General features: G+C 40.4%; 1 protein-coding gene across 2 annotated transcripts in view; it reads right to left on the minus strand.

The window, feature by feature from the left end:
• Positions 1-765: 765 nt before the first annotated feature.
• Positions 766-18,954, minus strand: part of METTL21A (methyltransferase 21A, HSPA lysine) — a 373,666-nt gene continuing 355,477 nt past the window's right edge. For both annotated transcript variants that reach the window (XM_049887990.1, XM_049887997.1), the window contains one exon: positions 766-783. The gene's annotated coding sequence lies outside the window, so the exon portion shown is untranslated. The remainder of the gene's footprint in view (positions 784-18,954) is intronic.

Genomic DNA, 18,954 nt, shown 5'->3' on the forward strand with positions numbered 1-18,954 from the left:
TTAACATTTTAACGAGATCTTTTGTAGCCCATTTGCCCATTGCAATTGCATCTTTTCATTTCTTGACTGCTGCTTCCATGGGTGTTGATTACGGATCCAAGGGGAAAAAAGTCCTTTTCAGCTTCCATCTTTTCTCCATTTATCAGGATTTTGCTTATTGGTCCAGTTGTGAGAATTTTTGTTTTCTTTATGTTGAGGTATAATCCATAGTGACAGCTGTAGTCTTTGATCTTCATTAGTAAGTCCTTCAAGTCCTCTTCACTTTCAGCAAGCAAGGTTGCATATTGCATATTGCAGGTTGTTAATGAGTCTTCCACCAATCCTGATGCCGAGTTCTTCTTCATATAGTCTAGCTTCTTGGATTATTTGCTCAGTATACAGATTGAATAAGTATGGCAAAAGGTTACAACCCTGACACACACGTCTCCTGATTTTAAACCATACGGTGTCTCTTTGTCCTTTTCAACAAATGCTTCTTGGTCTACGTACAGGTTCCTCATGAACACAGTTAAATGTTCTGGAATTTCCATTCTTTGCAATGTTATCCATAATTTGTTATGACTCAGACAGTCAAATGCCTTTTAATAAATAAATAAAACAAATAAATAAGTAAATAAAACACAGGTAAACATCTTTCTGGTATTCTCCACTTTCAGCCAGGATCCATCTGACATCAGCAATGATGTCCCTGGTTCCACATCCTCTTCGGAATCCAGCTTGAATTTCGGACAGCTCCGTCGATGTACTGCTGTAACCACTTTAAATGATCTTCTAAAGCACCTGCTGATAAATCAGAGGTAGATATCAATGCTAATATACATACTCAAACAGGCAAAAACAAATTTAAAGAATGAGGTAGGGGAATATCTTCCATTTATCTTCTTTCTAGCTCATAATTCGAACCTACATTTATAGAGATTTTAAAATATTATAATAATTAAGTCTTAATTGACCAAAGTTCCAAGCCAAAGAATCTAATCCCGAAAAATTAATATTTATTTACTCACTATGTACAAACTACAGTGCAGTATACTGAGGAAGAGTTAGATATGTAAGTGTGTGTCCTCCCAGGCCACATAATCAGAGTAAGGAGAAACAGGCGAATAAAATCATACTCAACAACGAAGAGCAGCAAAGATGATCGGTTCCCACTGAGGGGGAGAGACACTAGACGCTATTGGGTTTCAGAGGCCAGAATGCACGCTGCAATGAGGGGTCTCCAAGGAGGTGATATTTGAGCTTGGATTAGGGGCTTGGACCTGATCCTAAAAGCAACAGGGATCTCTGAAGGCTTTGAGCAGGAGAATGATCTTGTAACAAAAGTGGTGTTAGAGATGTGTACCCTAGCACAGGACACAGGATGGGCTACAGCAGGTGAGAATCAAAGCTGGTAGACCAGTTTTCAGACTCTCGTGGCAGCTCTGACATGAAAGGATTCACACTTGAGCTAAGTGTTGGCAGTGGGTGAAGAGAAGAAGAGACAGATGATACAGAGGTTGTGGAGGAAGAATAAGCAGAACTTCAAGTCTTACCGACTATGAGACAAGAACACGGCACGAGGTCCTGATCACCAACCACTTCTCAGAGGAAGGCAACTGCCCAAAGAGAAGACCTAGGTCCTAGCTGGGTAGCTCTCCCAGCCACCCCGTGTCCTTTCCCCTTCCACCTAGAAACAGCAGAATCATTCAGCACACTAGACTCTGCTGTGGGAATTTCAGGTCATCCCAAGAATGTACCCCTGCCCTCTGGACAGGAAGAATGTTCAGGGCACAAGAATTAATTGTGCAAAGTCAGTTGTCAAACAAAAAGTCCCAGAGCTCCCTCTGGCTTTTATAAGCCCTTCGGCTTCAACCCCAAACACAGACCTCTGTCCCGATTATACTTAAATGGACATGGTCTGGCTACGACTTTGGATCATTCGTCTTCAGATCACATGCCTTTGTCCCTTTTGCATTTTGTTGGCCCTGTTAAGCATCCATTTTCGTCCTCCTTCCTTTCCAACAGCCTTATTTTTGTTTCAGACTCACATGTGATCCAGAAGTCACATGGTCTAGGTTGAGCTAATCAGGGCACTCCATCCACCTGTCCTTATTGACTTTTTTTTTTTAATTTGTTAAAATTTTTATTTATTTTGTTATTGTTGTTGAGAATATACATAGCAAAACATACACCAATTCAACAGTTTCTACATGTACAATACAGTGACATTGATTACATTCTTCAGGTTGTGCAACCGTTGTCACCTCCCTTCTGAGTTTTTCCTCCCCCATTAAAACAAACTCATTGCCCCCGAGGTTCCTATCTAATCTTTTCAGCTACTGTTGTCAATTTGATCCCATATAGTTCTTAAACTCCATTAGCTCTTCTTTCTTTTTTTAATTTTATTGTACTTTAGGTGAAAGTTTACAGCACAAAATAGTTTCTCATTCAAAAATTTATACACACTGTTTTGTGACATTGGCTGCTCTGCAATGTGTCAGCACTCTTCCCCTTTCTACCCCGGGTTCCCCATGTCCATTCACCCAGTTTTCCTGTCCCTTTCCACTTTCTCATCTTTGCTTTGGGGCAGATGGGGCAGGTGTTGCCCGCTTGGTCTTGTACACTTGATTAAACTAAGAAGCACGTGTTGTGTTTTATAGCCCTGTCTAATCTTTTTTTTTTTAATCTTTAGCTGAAAGGTAGGCTTCAGGAGTGGTTTCAGTTCTGAGTTAGCAAGGTGTCTGTTGGCCATAGTTACTGGGGTACCTACAGTCTCTGTCAGACCAGTAAGTCTGTTTTGTGTGTGTGTGTGTGTGTGTGTGTGAATTTTGTTCTAAAATTTTCTCCTGCTGTGTCCAGGATCCTCTATTCTGATTCCTGTCAGTCCTGTCATAGCGGTCAGTGGTGGTAGCCAGGCACTGTCTAGTTCATCTGGGCTCAACCTGGTGGAGGCTGAGGTTCATGTGGTCCATTAGTCCTTAGGACTAATATTTTCCTTGTGTCTTTGTTTTTTATTTTCATTTTCCTTTGCTCTGGACAGGATGGGACCAATAGGTGTATCTTAGATGGCTACTTGCAAGCTTTTAGCACCCCAGATGCCACTCACCAAAGTAGGATGTAGAACATTTTCTTTATGAACTATGTCATGTCAATTGACCCAGGTGTGCCCCAAGACTATGGTTCTTGGCCCTTAGCCCCAGTAACTTGGTCCCTCAAGGTATTTAGATGTGTCTAGGAAGCTTCCAGGAAGCTTCTATGACTTAGCCTTGGTCAAGTTGTGCTGACTTTCTCTGTATTGTGTGCTGTCTTTCCTTTCACCAAGCTTAACATTTGTCTACTATCCCATTCCTAACCCTCCCTTCCCTCATAACCATCAAAGATATTTTTTTCTGTATGTAAACCTTTTCTTGGGTTTTTATAAGAGTGGTATCATACAATATTTGTCCTTTTGTAATTGACTTATTTCACTCAGCATAATGCCCTCCAGATTCATCCGTGTTGTGAGATGTTTACCAGATTCATCACTGTTCTTTATCATTGAGTAGTATTCCATTGTATGTATGTACCATAATTTGTTTATCCATTCATCCATTGATGGGAACTGAAATTCTTTCCATCTTTTTGCTATTGTAAATAATGCTACAATGAACATGAGTGTGCATATGTCTATTCATGGATGGCTCTTATTTCTCTAAGATGTATTCCTAGGAGTGGGATATCTGGATTTATGGTATTTATATTTTTAGCTTTTAAAGGAGGTACCATGTCATTTACCATAGTGATTGTACCATTTTACATTCCTACCAGCAGTGCATAAGTGTTCCAGCCTCCCCAGGACCTCTCCAACATATATTATTTTCATTTTTTTTATTTGTGCCAGTAATATTGGGGTGAGATGGAATCTCATTGTAGTTTTGATTTGCGTTTTTCTATAGGGTTGCTATGAGTTGGAATCGACTCAACAGCAACGGGTTTGTTTTTTCTGGAATGCTAATGATCATGAGCATTTCCTCATTTGTCTGTTAACTGCTCAAATGTCTTCTTTGGAGAAGTGTCTCTTCATACCCTTTGCCCATTTTTAATTGGATTATTTAGCTTTTTGTTGCTGAGGTGTACTACAGATTTTAGAATTTAGACCCTTGTTATAGCCAAACATTTTTTTTCCATTCTCTAGGTTCTCCTTTACTATTTTGGTGAACACTTTTGATCAGCATGAATGTTTAATTTTTAGGAGCTCCCAGTTGTCTGCTTTATCTTCTGACATTTGTGCATTGTTAGTTATGGTTTGTATTGTATTTATGCCATGTATTTTTTGTGAAGGATTTCATTTTACTTAGATCCACAATCAATGCTCATGGAAGCGGCAGTCAAGAAATCAAACGACACAGTGCACTGGGCAAATCTGCTGCAAAAGACCTCTTTAAAGTGTTAAAAAGCAAAGATGTCTCTTTGAGGACTAAGTGCACCTGACCCAAGCCATGATATTTGCAATCACCTCATACGCGTGCAAAAGTTGGACAATGAATAAAGAAGACCAGAGAAGAACTGACGACTTTGAATAATGGTGTTGATGAAGAATATTGAATATACCATATACTGACTGCCGTAAGAAAAAACAAGTCTGTCTTGTAAGAAATATAGTCAGAGTATTCTTTGGAAGCAAGGATGGTGAGACTTTGTCTCATGCACTTTGGACATGTTATCAGGAGGGACCAGTGCCTGGAGAAGGCATCATGCTTGATAAGGTAGAGGGTCAGGGAAAAAGAGGAAGATCCTTGACAAGATGGATTTACACAGTGGCTGCAACAATGGCTCAAGCCTAGCAATAATTGTGAGGATGGTGCAGGACTAGGTAGTGTTTCATTTTGTTGTACACAGGGTCGCTATGAGTCAGGACCAACTCTATGGCACCTAACAACAATGATATTAGGGCCCCTAGCATTGTCCCTATTTTTTCTTCCATGATCTTATGGTTTTAGGTTTTATATTTAGGTCTTTGATACATTTTCAATTAGTTTTTGTATATGCTGTGAGGTATGGGCCCTGTTTCATTTTTTCACAGATGAACATTCAGTTTTGCTGACACCGTTTGTTGAAAAGTCTGTCTTTCTACCATTTAATGGACTTTGATCCTTTGTCAAAGATCAACTGACCATGTTGTTGTTGTTCTTGTTAGGTGCCGTCGAGTCAGTTCCGACTCATAGCAACCCTATGTACAACAGAACAAAACACTGCCTGGTCCTACGCCATGCTCACAATCATTGTTATGCTTGAGCCCACTGTTGCATCCACTGTGTCAATCCATCTCGTAGAGGGTCTTCCTCTTTTCTGCTGACCCTCTACTTTACCAACATGATGTCCTTCTCCAGGGACTGATCCCTCCTGACAACATGTCCAAGGTATGTAAGACGCAGTCTCACCATCCTTGCTTCTAAGGAGCATTCTGGTTGTACTTCTTCCAAAACAGATTTGTTCTTTCTTTTGGCAGTCCGTGGTATATTCAATATTCTTCGCCAACACCATAATTCAAAGGTGTCAATTCTTCTTCAGTCTTCCTTATTCATTGTTCAGCTTTTGCATGCATATGATGCAATTTAAAATACCATGGATTGAGTCAGGCACACCTTAGTATTCAAGATGACATCTTTGCTTTTCAATACTTTAAAGCAGATTTACCCAGTGCAATGCGTCTTTTGATTTCTTGACTGCTACTTCCATGGGTGTTGATTGTGGATCCAAGTAAAATGAAATCCTTGACAACTTCAATCATTTCTCCATTTATTATGATGTTGCTTATCGGTCCAGTAGTGAGAATTTTTGTTTTCTTCATGTTGAGGTGTAATCCATGCTGAAGGCTGTGGTCTTTGATCTTTATCAATAAGTGCTTCAAGTCCTCTTCACTTTCAGCAAGCAAGGTTGCGTCATCTGCATAACACAGGTTGTTGATGAGCCTTCTTCCAATCCTGGTGCCCTGTTCTTCTTCATATAGTCCAGCTTCTCAGATTATTGGCTAAACATACAAACTGACTAGGTCTGTGAAAGAACAGAACCCTGATGCACACCTTTCCTGACTTTAAGCCACTCAGTATCCCCTTTTTCTGTTCGAACAACTGCCTCTTGATCTACATACAGGTTCCTCATGAGCACAATTAAGTGTTCTGGAATTCCCATTCTTCAGAACGTTATCCACAATTTGTTATGATCCACACAGTTGAATGCCTTTGAACAGTCAATAAAACACAGGTAAGCATCCTCCTGGTATTCTCTGCTTTCAGCCAGGATCCATCTGATATCAGCAATGATATTTCTGGTTCCACATCCTCTTCTGAATCTGGCCTGAATATCTGGCAGTTCCCTGTCAGTATACTGCTGCTGCAGCTTTTGAATGATCTTCAGCAACATTTTGCTTGTGTGTGATATTAATGATATTGTTTGATAATTTCCACATTCGGTTGGATCACCTTTCTGGGAATAGGCATTAATATGGATCTCTTCCTGTTGGTTGGCCAGGTAGCTGTCTTACAAATTTCTTGGCATAGACAAGGGAGTACTTCCAGCACTGCATCATTTGTGGAAATATCTCAATGGATATTCTGTCAATTCCTGGAGCCTTGTTTTTCTCCAACACCTTCAGTGCAGCTTGGACTTCTTCACTCAGTACCATCGGTTCCTGATCATTCCTTTCATCTTCTTTTGATGCTTCCTGCATCGTTGAATATTTTCCCCATAGAATTCTCCACTACTGCAACTCGAGGCTTGAATTATTTCTTCAGTTCTTTCAGCTTGAGAAATGCTGAGCACGTTCTTCCCTTTTTGTTTTCTATCTCCAGCTTTTTGCACGTCATTATAAAGCTTTACTTTGTTTTCTCAAGCCACCCTTTGAAATCTTCTGTTCAGTTCTTTTACTTCATCATTTCTTCCTTTTGCTTTAGCTGCTTTACGTTCAAGAGCAAGTTTCAGAGTCTCTTCTGACATCATTTTGGTCTTTTCTTTCCTGTCTTTTTAATGACCTCTTGCTTCACGTATGATGTCCTTGATGTCATTCCACAACTTATCTGGTCTTCGGTCAATAGTGTTCAATGTGTCAAATCTATTCTTGAAATGGTCTCTAAATTCTGGTGGAATATACTCAAGGTCATACTTTGGCTCTCAGGGGCGTCTTCTAATTTTCTTCAGTTTCTACTTGAACTTGCATATGAGCAACTGATGGTCTGTTCCACAGTCAGCCCCTGGCCTTGTTCTAACTGATGATACTGAGCTTTTCCATCATCTCTTTCCATAGATTAGATTCCTGTGTATTCCATCTGGCAAGGTCCATGTGTGTAAAAAAAAAAATGTGTGTAGTTGCCGCTTATGTTGGTGAAAAAAGTATTTACAATGAAGAAGTCATTTGTCTTGCAAAATTCTATCATGTGATCTCCAGCATCGTTTCTATCACCAAGGGCATTTTCCAACTACAGGTCCTTCTTTGCTTCCAGCTTTCGCATTCCAATCACCAGTAATTATCAATGAGTCCTGATTGCATGTTCGATCAATTTCAGACTGCAGAAACTGGTAAAAATCTTCAGTTTCTTCATCTTTGGACTTGATGGTTGGTGCATAAATTTGAATAATAATCGTTTTAACTGGTCTTCCTTGTAAACCCAGCAACCCAGTGCCATTGAGTCGATTCCGACTCATAGTGACCCTATAGGACAGAGTAGAACTGCCCCATGGCCTTCCTTGTAGGCGTATGGATATTATCCTATTGTTGACAACACTGTACTTCAGGAACAATGAATGCAAAGCCATTCCTCTTCAAGATGTCATTCCCAGCATAGTAAACTATATGATTGTCTGATTCCAAATGGCCAATACCAGTCTATTTCAGCTCACTGATGCCTAGGATATCAATGTTTATGTGTTGCATTTCATTTTTGATGATTTCCAATTTTCCTAAATTCATACTTTGTACATTTAGCTTTCTGCTTATTAATGGATGTTTGAAGCTGTTTCTTCTCTTTTTGAGTCATGCCACATCAGCAAATGAAGGTCCTGAAACCTGGATTCCATCCATGTCATCAAGGTCAACTCTAAGGAGGCAGCTCTTCCCTAGTCATCTTTTGAATGCCTTCCAACCTGGGGCTCATATTCTGGCACTATATCAGACAATGTTCATAAGGTTTTCACAGGCTAATTTTTTCAGAAGTAGACTGCCGAGTCCTTCTTCTTAGTCTGTCTTAGTCTGGAAGCTCAGCTAAAACCTGTCCTCCATGCGTGACTACCAGTGGCATAGCTTCCAGCATCACAGCAGCATGCAAGCCCCCACAGTACCACAAACTGACAGACACATGGGGGCAGCTGACTGTAGGTGGATGGATTTACTTCTGGGTTCTCAGTTCCATTCCATTGGTCTATTTGTCTATTGTTGTACAGTACCAAGGTCTTTTGACTACCCTGGCTATATAGTAGGTTCTGAGATCAGGCAGTGTGAGGCCTCCTACTTTGTTCTTTTTCTTCAATAATGCTATACTTATCTGGGGCCTCTTTCCTTTCCAAAAAATTGGTGTATAGGAATCCAACTGATTTTTGCAGGTCGATCTTGTATCCTGCTACTCAGCTGAATCTTTCTATTAGTTCCAGAAGTTTTCTTGTGGCATCTCTGGGGTTCTCTACATATAGTATCATATCATCTGGGAATAGGGATAATTTTACTTCTTCCTTTCCAATGTGGATTCCCCTTTATTTCTTTTTCTTGCCTTATTGCGCCAGCTAGGGCTTCTAAAAAAAAAAATGTTAAATAGAAGTGGTAATAAAAGGGCATCCTTGTTTCCATTCTCATGGGGAATGCTTTCAAGTTCTCTTCATTGAGAATGATATTGGCTGTTGGTTTTGTATAGATGTCCTCTATTATGTTGTGGAATTTCCTTTCTATTCCTATTTTATTGAGAGTTCTTCTCAGGAATGGTGTTAGATTTTTTCAAGTGCTTTTCTCGTGTCGATTGAGATGATTGTGTGAATCGTTTCTTTTGTTCTATTTATGTGGTGGATTATGTTGATTGATTTTCTAATTTGAACCATTCTTGCACACCTGGTACGAGTCCCACTTGATTGTGGTGTATTATTTTTTTGATATGATACTGAATTGTATTGGTGAGAATTTTTGCAACTATATTCATGAGATAGTGGTCTGAAATTTTCTTTCTTTCTTTTTTTTAATGATGTCTTTGGTAGCAGGATTACGCTGGCTTCATAGAATGAATTAAAAATATTCCTTCCTTTTCTATGCTCTGAAATAATTTGAGTAGTGCTGGTATGAGCTCTTCTCTGAGGGCTTGCTGCAATTCTCCAATGAAGACATCCAGGCCAGTGCTTTTTTGTTGTTGTTGTCATTGTTGGGAGTTTCTTTTATTACCTCTTCAATTTCTTCTTTTGTTATGGTTCTGTTCAGATTTTCTATCTCAGTTTGTGTTAGTTTAGGTAGGTAGTGTGTTTCTAGAAATTTCTCTATTTTCTCTAGGTTCTCAAATTTGTTGGAGTATAATTTTTCATGGTATTCTATTATGTTCACTTTTCTTTTAGTTGGGTGTGTTGTAATGCCCATCTCATTTCTTATTTGGGTTATTTTCTTTCTCTCCTGTTTTTCTTTTGTTGGTTTGGTCAATGGTTTGTTGATTTTGTTGATCTTTTCAAAGAAACAACTTTTGGTCTTATTCTTTTTATTATTTTTCTGTTCTCTATTTCATTTATTTCTGCTCTAATCTTTACCGTTTCCTTTCTTCTGGTACCTGTGGGCTTCTTTTGCTGTTCTCTTTCTATTCGTTTGAGTTGTAGGGTAACGTTTTGATTTTGGTCCATTCTTCTTTTTTGATGGGTGCATTTATTGCTATAAATTGACCTCTGAGCACTGCCTTTGCTGTGTCCCAAAGGTTTTGGTATGATGTGTTTTCATTCTCATTGATTCCAGGAATTTTTTTAATTCCCTCTTTGATTTCATCTACTACCCAGTTTTTTTGTTTGTTTGTTTTTTGTTTTAAAGCACTGTTATTCAGTTCCTAGGTATTTGATTTTTTTTTTTTCCTTGCCCTTTCTGTTATTGATTTCTACTCCTACGGTATCATGATCAGAGTGAATGGTTTGTATTTTTTCAATGTTTTGAATTTTATTGAGCCTTGTCAACATATTTGAGCTTCTTGTTCAAATATTCCTTGGAGTCAGACGCCTCTAACCTTTTCTTTTATATGAACTAATTTTTCTTTATTATTTGAGCCTGACTGAACTCCACTTCTGTTGCTTGCACTTAAAAAGTCCCTGACATATCTTTTTTTGTATATATAAGAAAGAAAAACAAACAAACGAACAAAAGGCTAAAAGAACACAAACCAAAATGTCAACTGTGATTTTCTCTGGGTAATAGGATGGTAAATAATTTCATTTTCTTTCCATTTTTCTTTCATGTAAGTTTCCTGTATTGAGCCTATATTTGTTTCATAATCTGAAAAGGAAAAAAATAAAATAAAAAGAATGAATTTTAGCAAAGGAAAAAAAAAAATGCCTGATACATGCTCCTTATTTAATTGGGTTATTGTGGAAAGGATTCTGACACTGTTACTCTAGGCCCTACTCTTATATTAACTGGCTGTGTGCCCCTTATATCTGCTTTTCATCTCTTTGGACTTCAGTTTCTCCACTGGTGACATGAGGGATTGGGCAAGCCAATCTCTAATGGTCTTTCTAACTTTGACATTCTGATTCTACAGCCCCCACTGTGTTGCTGAAGCCCTAGTAAGCTTACCTATTCATCTCATGATCTGTTCTCCTGGATAGTCATGCCACAATTTCTTCCTGACCCCACACAATGGTCTATGAATACCAGGTGGACTGCCATTTCAGAAAAGCCTGAATAATTAAATGGGGTTCCAGATTTTTGAACCCATGTAGACATGAATTGGCAGTAGCATAACCAGAAACAGAGAGTCAAAATATTTTGTTCTTTTGCACAGAAGGAGCCTGGGGGCATTGGGAAGAGTGGGGAAGGCATGGAATGAAAGTAGAAATCAAGGTCACCTATCCAGAAAACCCAGTGCGTCACCTATAGATGTATTAAATTGAGGTGAATGAGGGAGATAGTCAAATAGAAACATCCAATCAACCGTTGGAGTTTCAGCACTAGCGGGGAGGCTCACAAACTTGTTAGCAAAAAAAGTAATCAGGTGATGAGACAGGTGAGGGTAAACACAGGACCAGAGCTGGAAAGAGAGATCCTGACTGGAGATAGTCTGATGGAACTGTGACAAAAAGGTTAGAGATGAAACTCAGGGACCAAATGATATGCAGGATAAGTAAGGAGAAAGAAGGTAAGAGCCTTAAGGACTGAAACTTGAGTGAGGAAGAGAAGAGGAAAAGGAAAGGTCATAAGAAGGTAAAGGAAACAGAAAGGAACTAACTTCCCCTGAGTTACTGCTGCCTGTTGGGCTCTTCACATGCTTCATGGTGCGGGGAATCTTGGTAGTGCAGTGTCAGTAAAGCCAAGGAAGAAAGAACAGTCTGGGATGGGTGTCCTTGGGCTTATGCAATAGAGCAGCAAGGAATGGGCAAAGAAGGATCATGAAATCAGGCCCAGGTCTGGTTATCCGTAGCCCCATTTTGACATACCCCAAGAATGATGGATCCTGATATCGTGCATTAGAGATTGTAGGGGGCACTTTTGATGCCCTGCATTACACCCCACACCTGAATTCAGACTCACCCCACCTCAAGCTCTGTCCCACACCTCTCTCTCTCTGCTTTTCTGTCTCTGGACCTTCTCTAAAGCTGTGGGAGCTTCACACAAGGAAAACGCAGAAAAAGGAGTTAGTCCCTTTCCTCAACCTTCAACCACTGAGAGACAAGAGGCAATGGATTAATACCCAGCTCCAGCCTGTGTGCACTACAGCAGAGACCTCAGTTATACAACCTTATGTTGGCTTTTCCTCCTTCACTGCCTCAGTCTCCCCCCTCCCTCACTACTGCTCCCTGGAATCACCTGGCAACTGTCTATGCTGAATCCTCATCTGAGACTCTCCTTTTGGGAGAAACTAGACCAAGCCAGTGATGAGCCAGCCTCTGTGGTGACAGTCTGGGAAATGCTGGCAGAAGCATGAGTACACATTTCCTTTAAAGCACCAAAGTGCTAAATAAATAGAACAGGTTTCTACTCATTTCTGGAATGACCAAAGGCTGAGCTGTGTCCCGTGGAGCCAGCAGAGATGCTATTTTGGATATGATCCAAGGGCCCTTGGTGGTAAATCCCCCTTGGGAGAGTGAATATACAGTGCTAGTTCTCAAGACTCCACATAGAGAAAGCAAACAGCCATGGGCTTTATCCACATAATAGCAGAATCACTTCCCTTTTGGAGGGTTACCTTTTCCAGCCACGGGGCTGCAGACTGGGAGCCGTGGGCCATATGACGCCCAAGAAGGTGTTCTGTTTCACTCATCCCCACAATGTTTTAAAAGCCAAGATTATTTAGCAGATGTGAAGTTTGGTTGCAGTAGAAGGAACTTAGCACTAAGTTTACACTAAGGCCATCAATCATTTATGCTGTTGGCTGGCTCCCCTAGGCATTCGAATTAGTGACTCCAGTGCTAGAATATTTGGGAGAAAGGACTTAGTCTGCTCTTCCATTATGCCCTGCAGCTGTGTCATCTATTATTACCTAGTTCCTAATTTTCTGTCTCTGATCTACCTATGAAACATCTCTGGTGGTTTTGCTGTGATTACCTCCTGAGACCTGTAATACCCATCTCTCTTTAATACAATGCTGTTTACACCCTTGGGTGAAGGGTAGTTCTAGGAAGTTTAGGGAACACTCCCCATTTTCCCATCCCTCATGGAACTCTGGCCTATTACATCACTTGTCACATCGTAGAGCTATTGCAGACATCTGGCTCTACCAATGTCTTGAGAAGATCATCAGGAAATTATAAAAGCCAGAAAAGGAAAACAAAAGTCAAGGTCTGCCATATGGTAGAAATCCTTTTGTCCTCTCTCTCCTTGGCCATGGCACATCATGTTACACAGGCTCTGCGTCTTCTTAGGTCCTTGTCTACTCTTCCATCTCTCTTTCACTAACTAACCAACCAACCAGCCAGGTGCTGTTGAGTTCATTACACTTCATGGCAACCCCATGCATGTCAGACTAGAACTGTGCTTCGTAGTGTTTTTAATGGCTGGTTTTTTGGAAGCAGATTGCCAGGCCTTTATTCCAAAGCACCTGTAGGTTAGAAGCCAAGCTTGTTAACCATTTGCACCACTCAGGGACTCCTCTCTCCCCAAAGAGCTAGAGTTTCCAGACTGTAATATTGAACCATTGTAGGAGATGCCCTTATCTTCCCTTTTGAAAATCAAACAACTGTCTTTTGGTAGAGGACCTTCCTGTCTTAGTCTGCATTTTAGAAAATTATTTAATTTAATAAATAAATTGCTTTAATAATTTTATAAATTAAATCGCATTAACATAACAATTTTCACTCTTTATTGTGTCAACTTACTCCATATACAGATCCTTTACTCTTACAGATCCACAGGGCTATCTAAAGATTTTTCTTAAGGAAAATAAAGTGAGGTTATGTTACTTCTGCATGAATCTATATACAGACCTAATAGATTTGATTTCATTTGTTGCATCACCACTGTCTCGCTTAGCCCTCACACACATCCTTTGCCACCTAGGAAGGTTGTTGAGGCTTAATATTAAAGGGATGAAGTAAAACCTGTGGCCATACAGGAACACTTTGCATTTTCCACCAGATGCTCATTCAAACCTAGGGATTTGATAGTTACCTTAAGGGCAGAATTGTCTGAAGCCAGATCATAATCTACAGATTTCCCTTTAGTCTAATGCAATAGTTTCCAAAATTTAGTGTGGATAGAAACTAGAATACAGGTTGTATGTTTTAAGGGTGATGTATGGGCTTTTTTGAGAATTTTGTTGTTGTTGTTGTTATTGAGTGCTCCAACTCATGGTGACCTTATGGATTATAGAATAAAATGTTGCCCAGTCCTGTGCCATCTTCATGATTTTTGCTATGTTCCAGTCCATTGCTTTGGCTAGTATGTCAATCCATCTCATTGAGAATTTCTCTCATTTTCACTGCCTCTCTGCTTTACCAAACATGATGTCCTTTTCTAGCGAGTTTTTTCCTGATGTTACATTCAAAAAAAGTAAGCCATAATCTTGCCACCTTGCTTCTAAGGACCATTCTGGTTGTATTTCTTCTAAAACTGATCTGTTCATTCTTCTAGCAGTCTACGGTAATACTAAATTAATATAATGTTCACTTTTCTTTTTTTCACATTAGGTATTGATTATCGGACCTAAAAATATCACCCTTAAGATATGACTCTTACATTGGAAAGTTTGCTTCAACATGAATTCTGCCGCCCAACTAGAATATCTAATGGCTGAAAAATTTTCATGGCACTTTTTTTCTCTTTAGTCTTACTACCTCTGGAAAGAGAGCTCAGCCTATCTGGCCTTGACTATACTGTTTGAAAGCTACTCTTGACCCCCAAGTCACCACTTAACAGCTCCACTCTGGTATAGTGTAGGGAGAGAGGCAGGGAGCAGAAGCCTGGCTTTCTTACTAAACAGCTGGGTAATTTGGGGGCTGCAAAATCCAATACCATCCATTTCATCTTTGCGTTTGAAAGCAAAGGTCTCCTTGAGCCCCATCCTATGCATCCTGGATTTCCCAGCTTTCTTTCGAGCCCTATTTCATCTGCCAGCGCATATACCTCTGCTCAGGTTCATGGTAAATGGTCTGTTTCTGTCAATGACTTTTTCATCTATGTCAGAGAAAGGCCCATTAGATAAATCCAATGGGACAAGTTCAGAGAGTTTGTCAGTTCCCGTCACACTCAGGTCTAGCTGTGCAGTGGAGCACAGACTTGAATCCGACTTGTCAAGATGGGCAGCTTCCTTGGGAAGAAGTTTATCTCAATGGAGAGAAGCACGTGATGGGTAAAAAAAAAAACCCAAAATACCAGCACTTCTGCCTGGAAACAGCATAGTGAAATAAGAAGAGCTGTCTGTGAATAAATTAAAATAAGTCAGAGTCTCATTCCCTCGTGCACAGGGGAGTGGGCAGAAATCAGTATATATCTAGGAGTATTTGGGGTGCTTGGCAAGGGACTGATACAAATTAGGAAGCTATAATTTCTTATCAATATAATTTCATAAGAGAAGTGAAATACAGTATTTTATGTCTTATTTCACTGAGAAAGTAGAAGAGAACACAGCTTCTACATCCTGCCATTGCCAAACTGACTAAGGACCACCTACCCCCATATTCTGAGCCTTCTCTCTTATTGCAATAAGGAAACTACCTGGTGGAAGTCCAAAACCAATCCCTCCTCTTATCCCATTGGAGTCTCACCCCCATCACCTTGTCAAACTCTCACTCCTAGCATTGTTCCCTGCCTTCTGTAATATCAGTTCCTCCCTGCTTGACCATTACCCTCAGCTTACAAACACACTGTAATAGTTCTCATTAAAAAAAAAAATCCTTATCTCCATATCTCCTTTCAGCTGTGTGTCGAGGGCCCTCTTGGTGGGCCGTGGTTTAGAGTTTGACTCCTAACCAAAAAGTCATCAGTTCAAATCCACCAGCCACTCCTTGGAAATCCTATGGGGCAGTTCTACTCTGTTCTATAGGGTAGCTATGAGTCAGAATCAACTCCACGGTAACGGGTTTGGGTTTGGTATGGTTTAAACCAATCCCAGGTTCAGTGATTTGCTAGGAGGACTCACAGGACTCAGCATACGGTCACATTCACTATATCCTTATTTGCTGTATCCTTATTACAACAAAAGGATACAAAGCAAAATCAGTAGAGGGAAAAGGGACATGGGGTGAGGTCCAGAAGAAACCAGGCTCAAGCTTCCAAGAGTCCTCTCTCAGTGGAGTCACACAGGAAGCTGAATTCCACCAGCAATGAGTTATGACAATAGGGGTGAGATGTCTACCAGGGAAGCTCATTAGAGACTCAGTGCCCAGGGTTTTTATTGGAGGCTGGTCACGTAGGCACCCACTGCATAGCACGTACCAAAATGCCAGACTCTCACAAGGAAAGCAGGTATTTAGCATGAACCACGTAGTTTGTACAAAGAGTTCAGGTGCACGGTAAGCCACTCTGATCAGTTCTGGAAATGATAGGAACCCTTCCAAAATCTAAATTTCCAGACTCTATCCAAGGGCAAACCTTAGAAGCAGGCCTTTTGCAGGACAGTAGTTTCAGGTAGGTCCTCTACCTTAACTTTTTTCTGTACAAGCTGCCACCTATTTTTCTGCTCTTCTTTTTATCCAAGTTCCTTGTTACATATACTCCCTATCTCAACCTCCTCTTCCTCCCTTTTCATCAATTCTGTCTTCCCTTGCATTCTGAACACCATGCCTTCCCACTTCAATGGCTACTTCTTCTTAGTTCCTTAGCTGAATCCTTCTCTTCTTTTTGGCTGCCAAATGTTGAGTACCCAGCAATCACACTTTTGAACTCTTCCCATTGTTAGTAATGCCCACTCACTAGAGAAATGCATCCAGCTACTTGGCTTTAAATGCCTTCTTCCTCTTTAGAGGAAGATGTACAACTCCAGAATGTGCATCTCCACCCCTAACCTTTCCCCAAAATGCCTACCTGATATTCTGACTGTCCAGTAGGCAACTCAGAGGAAGCTCATCCAAACCATAATTCTTGATTTCTGCCACACACCCTGCCCCATCCCCAAATGTCCTCATTCATTCAGTTGGCAGTGCCTTCAAAATACATGCCAAATCTGACTACTTCTCTCCACCTTCACCATTGCATCCTGGTCTAAGCCAGGATCTCTTAGCTGGAGGACAGCAGTAGCCTTCTAACTGGCCCTGTCTCCACTCCTGTGTTCTACTGTCCACTCAGCACCCAGAGAGGGGTTCTTTTCAAATGTAAGTCATATCATGACACTCCTCTGCTCAAAACCCTCCAATGGTTTTTCATTGTACTCAGTATAAAATTCAAAATACTTATCTTGATCTTCGGACTCTAAATTACCTGTTTCGTGCTTACTTTCTGACCCAACCTCCACCCCTCCTCCTTCTCTTTCTGTCCCAGCCAATCTGGATTCCTTGCTATTCCTTGAGTACAACAAGAATTCTCCTGCCTCAGAGTCTTTGCACTTGCTGTTCCCTCTACCTGAAGCACCCTACCCCCAGATATTAGCATGGTTGTCCTCTCATTTTATTTAGGTCCCTACTCAAATGTCACTGCCTTAGAAAATTCTTCCCTGATCATCCTACCCTAAAAAAGTACCTCTTAGTTCTTCAAAGTTTTATCCCAGTTTGTTTTACTTAATAATATTTCACCAGTTAGTATATAATATTATATATTTATACATATAGTTGTTGTTGCTGTTGTTGCTAGGTGCTGTGGAGTCAGTTCTGACTCATAGCTACCCTATGTACAACAGAACAAAACACCACCTTGTCCTGCATGATGCCCTTCTCTAGGGACGGGTCCCTCCTTGATAACATGTCAAAGTACGTGAGACAAAGTCTCACCATCCTTGCTTCTAAGAAGCATTCTGGCTGTATTTCTTCCGAAATGGATTTGTCCGTTCTTCTGGCAGTCCATGGTATGTTCAGCATTCATACTTCAAAGGCGTCAATTCTTCTTCGGTCTTCCTTATTCATTGTCCAGCTTTCACGTGCATACGAGGCGACTGAAAATACCGTGGCTTGAGTCAGTCGCACGTTAGTCCTCAAGGTGACATTTTGCTTATGAACACTAAAAGAGGTCTTTTGCAGCAGATTTGCCCAATGTAAAATGTCATTTGATTTCTTAACCGCTGCTTCCATAGACATTGATTGTAGATCCAAGTAAAATGAAATCCTTGACAACTTGTCTTTTCTCTGTTTATCATGATGTTGCTTATTGGTCCAGTTTTGAGAATTTTTGTGTTTTTTTATGTTGAAGTATAATTCATGCTGAAGGCTGCAGTCTTTGATTTTCATCAATAACTGCTTCAAGTCCATATAGTAATATAATACAATATAATTTTCTTGTTACTTGTTCATTATCTCTCTTCCCCTATATAATATAAACAAGTCTCATGGGAGAATAGCAACTTTGTTCTGTTTGCCCTATATCCCCAGCTCCTAGAACACTGTGCCTGGCACATGTTAGGTGCTCAATACTTATTGAATAAAATGGATGAATGAACCAGTCAATAAATAAATTGATGAGTTAGTCATCATTAGAGGTTGTAATAAAAATTACAGCTTGGCTATTACCTGAGCAAACTTTAACTGGATGCCTGTATTTTTATTTGCTAAATGTGGCAATCTTCCACCTGGCCACAATGCTCCCTTGCCGTCCCTCTCTTGTCCTGTCACTTTTCCAGGTAGGCTTTGTCAGGGATGCAAGAACAGAGAGAGCAATTTTGAAAAGATAAAAATCAAATGACCATGTCTTGTTTTCTAAGAGGGAGACACATACCAAAATAGGCCAAGTTTACCTCCCCTTTCAGCTGCACCCCTGCCTCTCAGGCCTTCTTGCTCTGCAGCTCAGAAACCCAACAACTGTGGACAAATCCCTTATCCTCTCTGGCCTCAATTTTTCCAGTCCAACAGCAGGACTGAACATTGCAAAGGCCCTTGTATCTCTAGCATTTGTGATCCAGTGCTACTATGAATTGTCAAGTTTTATCTTAAGATGCCTGACCTGGGCCGAGCCTGGTCCGGTTGGTCTCATGGTGTACCAAACTATCCAGTACCTCTAGTGCCTCAACCCCCCTCATCAATAGTAAGGCAATCCAATTACATTATAGGCATTGAGAAGGGAACTAAGGGCAACATATTCCTGAGGAAAGCATACTAAAGTAAATAAACAACAGAATTCAAAGTGATTTTTTTGTTGTTGTTTTCTTTTTCAAACCTACTCACCCTTACAGGAGGTATGTAACCATTACTTGTGGGATA

Source organism: Elephas maximus, chromosome 6 (assembly GCF_024166365.1).
Source record: "Elephas maximus indicus isolate mEleMax1 chromosome 6, mEleMax1 primary haplotype, whole genome shotgun sequence".
Classification (NCBI taxonomy): domain Eukaryota; kingdom Metazoa; phylum Chordata; class Mammalia; order Proboscidea; family Elephantidae; genus Elephas; species Elephas maximus.